The sequence below is a fragment of the Alligator sinensis genome, unplaced genomic scaffold, assembly GCF_000455745.1.
Source record: "Alligator sinensis unplaced genomic scaffold, ASM45574v1 scaffold462_1, whole genome shotgun sequence".
NCBI lineage: Eukaryota > Metazoa > Chordata > Crocodylia > Alligatoridae > Alligator > Alligator sinensis.
In genome coordinates this window covers 413,046-417,102 of record NW_005842741.1, presented here as the reverse complement: position 1 = coordinate 417,102, position 4,057 = coordinate 413,046, and positions in this window count along the sequence as shown.

Here is a 4,057-nt window from a genome sequence, read left to right as displayed (position 1 = left end):
TCCATGCCCCACCTGCACACACAGTCTGCATACCCATGCTTTGGATGAGGAGAGAAGATGTCCATTCGGTTATATAACTTCCTGTGGTCATAAGTAAAACCAGCATATACTTATGTGGCAGACTTACTGATATAGCCCAGCATGCCTGGGCTTGGAAAATCTTCATTGTGATTGGTGGAGCATGTCCACCAATCAGGTAATACTGGGAAGGGGCTTGCTCCGCCCCTGCCTGGGAGGGGTCAGGGAGAGGAGAACCCTGGACCTGGTTGTAGCCTGCTCTTTGCAGGTCCAACAAGACTCCACGGCAGAACCTCTGGAGTGAATAAAAGGAGCTGTGTGCCCAGCATGCAGCAGATGCGTTGAGGAACAGAGAAGAAGATGGGCAAAGAAGAGCTGGTGTGAGCTGGCTAGGAGATGGAACCAGCGCCCTGAAGACGCCTCTTTGCGAGTGAGAGCAGCGAGTGGCTGCGTCCCCGGCTCCACCGCAGGGAATTTAGTGTCAGTGCATGGGTTGGTGCATGGACCCAGACCCTGGGAGCTGTTTGGTGTGGCTTGGGTCTGCAACCCCTGGTGTGAAGCCAGGGACTCAGTGCATGGGCCAGTGCATGGAGCCAAGACCCTGGGAGCTGTGCAAGGCAGCTTGGGTCTGCAACCCCCGGTGTGCGGCCAGGACTCGGTGCACAGGCCAGTGCATGGAGTCCAGACCCTGGGAGCTGCACGAGGCAGCTCGGGTCTGCAACCCCCAGCATGAGGCCAAAAACCTGGAGCCAGCAACATGGCATGGTCCAGCAGGACCCTGACCCTGGGAGCCACTCAAGGCAGCTCGGGTCCACCCTTTCCTGGCATGCGGCCAAGACTCCCATGCCCGCTCAGTGCACAGCTGGTCCCAGGCAGGAACCCAGGCCTCGGAGCTGCAGAAGGTGGCCTGAGCCCCCAACCGTGAGCAGAAGGCAGAGATCTCAGTGCACGTGATGGTGCATGGGGCCACCTGCAAGCATCAGCCCAAGGAAAGCCCATGTCCTGGGAAGCCTCGCACATAAGGAGCACCTTGGTCAAGGGGATGTGGACCACCCATTTATGTCCATGGAGTCCTGAGTTGTTAGGGAAGGGATTCCCACAGGGGAGGGGAGCTACCCCGGCAGTGAAGCAGTTGGTCCTCAGGGAAGCTTGAGCTGAAAGGAGCTCCCAGGATCTAGAGTCACCTTAGGGAGGCGTCTTTGGGGCCCACCACAGACTTGGGAAGCCCTAAGAGTTTCGCCTCCCCCTGCAGGCTGGAGTGCAGCCCATGCCCCCAGGGTCAGTCTGGGCCATGGGGTAATTATAGAATTAAGGTTGACCTGTTATTGAAGTGCCTTATATTTTGTAAGAGATCACCTTATATGCTGTGAACATTTCTACGTATACCGATAGTTCAATAGAGTGTTAAGTATAAACTTGCAAAGGGACTCTGCTGGGACTTCTTCCCTGATGGTTATATATACTTACCTATATTTACCTGTGTATATTTGTGTTTTTGACCTTTGTTTAATTGTATTTATACATGATCACCTGTACTTACCTGTTGTTTGCCTATTTTAAATCAACTGGTTATCAACACATTGCTTGGGGCTACCTGAAGGGGTGTAATCTTTCAGCCTTTATCTGTAGGACCATAGTATTATATGATGATGGTATATTTATTTATATATGTTTATTAATATCAATTCCCTTTATTTTTTGTATGTATTAATAATTCTGTATATAGTTAAGTATCTCTTGTCCTGGCCTGACTCTATAGGGAGTAGAGGGATCTGGCCTGCATATTGCAGATCCCTCTTACAGCACTCCTGCCTGCCACCCATCCTTTCTATCTGGAGAGGGGAGCACATAACTTGGGTGCACCTGGGTTACACTTAGGTATGTACCTCTAAGGCCTAGACACAAAGGGCTCCTGTAGACGTGCAGGGAGCTGGCTCCAATGTACTGGAAATCCAGTGCATCAGAGCAGACTTGATTAATTGAGTCTACTGGAGCACAGAAATAAATGCACTCCAGCAGCCTTCCACATCACGTGTATCAATGTCGCCACACTGAAAAATGGTGGTGGGGCGCTTCAAACTGAAGCTGATTTGATGAGCTTTAGATCAAAGCACCCCGCTGCCATTTTTCAGCATGGGGACGCTGATACATGTGACACTCAGGTGCTTTTAATTAGCACTGATTGCTAATTAAAGTGCCCCCCTGTACCTCCCTGAGCACGTGTAAAAATGCCCAAAGATATTCTGCTTCAGGTGCTCATATTATCAGTGGCCTCCGTGGTAGTCAATGAAGGTTCAGTATGGCAAGACTTTATCCAGCTACATCCTTTTATAGAAGTGTAACAGCAGCTTTGGTAAGCTATATTTAGGTACCTGTGTTTCAGTATTGCACATGTTGATCTCTAGGAACAATGAGAATCAGTACTAAGGATTCTTGTTCTCTGTCTGAGGTCACTAGAAAACTGAGAGAATTTTACTCCACTACCAATTAAGCGATTTTGTTTTTAAGTAAAAGCTAAGATACACTCACAGAACTGGTTGTGTCAGCAAATGCCTATTGATGGGGGAAAATCTGATGTCCATGCTCAGCACTGAGTATGCATTCATTTCTTAGATGCATTAAAAATGAAAAGTTTTGGATTTCATAGATTTTTATGCTTTCTACTTTCCTTAACAAGAATACCTCTCAGCCCACAATCAAAGGAATATTTTAATGCTTTTCATAGAACAGATTCTCTCTCACCTTTGGAAATCACTAAAAGTAGTGCAAGAATAATGCAGACACCTTCTGGAATGAATATTCAGGGAACAGTTTAAGCGACTATTATGAACTTTGAGAGTAAAATAATTAATCAGAGGAAGAAAAATCAGCTGTTGCCAATACAAACTGCTGAATATGTGAGCTATACTTATTATTAATGAAGAGGTCCCTTTATTGTCACTTAATCACTCATATCTCTTGACCCAACATCCTAGAATGTTTTAACTGTGGGTTTTAAAAATGACAAATAAAAGTGCTTATGTATTTTCAGTACTGGAGCTTACCTGTGGCTTTAAGTCACTGGATCTCCTGTGGGCATTTAGAGCAGTGCTACCCCATGGGAATCTGTGAAAGACTCCGTGCCTTCCAGAGGGTTTTGGCACTTAACAAGGGGCATGCCTGTCCTCTTTCCTTTTTGCAAACAGCTTTTACCCAAGTGGATGATAGAAGGGTGTAACATCTGGGGCTCAAGGCAATGCAGTGACTACAATTATAATTGATGCTATTTAATGGGTGCCTAAAAGGGCAGGGATAGGAAAAGAGTATAAGGCTGGCCACTGCACTGCGGCACACGCTGGCAAGCTTCTTAGAATGTCTCTCCCTGCCATCATCTTAAACACCATTTCTTTAAACCAGTTGTAATAAGCTTCCAGATCAGATCACAGGCCAGCACAGATGAAGAATGTATACATTCCATAGGACCTGATGAAATATCAACTGACATGAATAAGAAGCCATATTGCAAGCAAAAGATATAAATATTTATTCAATCTTTTGGCAAGAAAAGGAAGAGAAGGGTCACGATGTACATGTGATGAAAATGTCATTTGGGTGGCTTAATGGCATCACATATTACATGTGCGCCAGTTTTGGGGGTTTTAGATGAGTTTGTATCATTGAACATTGCAATGATGCAACTGTCAGCTTGCCCCCTAACCACAGGAGAAGTGGGCAGGCTCCACAGAAAAAAAGGATCAGGCCCCTTTCTGCTTTTGCCTTCAGCAGGTGCCTGCTGTAGGCAGAAGTAACGAGGAGGTGGATCCTTTTTTTTTTTCACCTTCCTCAGCCGGAGGGTGAGCTGCTGGCAGGCTGAGCATCCCCTGAGCTGTGGGGGGCCTCAGTCCTTCCCTCTGATGTGGTGGCGCCTCCTGGGGCCACCTGGGTGGGCTGCCAGCAGGCTGGGTACTGCCCCAATTCAGAGACAGCACCCAGCCCAATCCAACTCTTCCCTGAGCCCACCCACGGGAAGCCCACTGGGTGCTGCCCCCTGGGCAGGCTA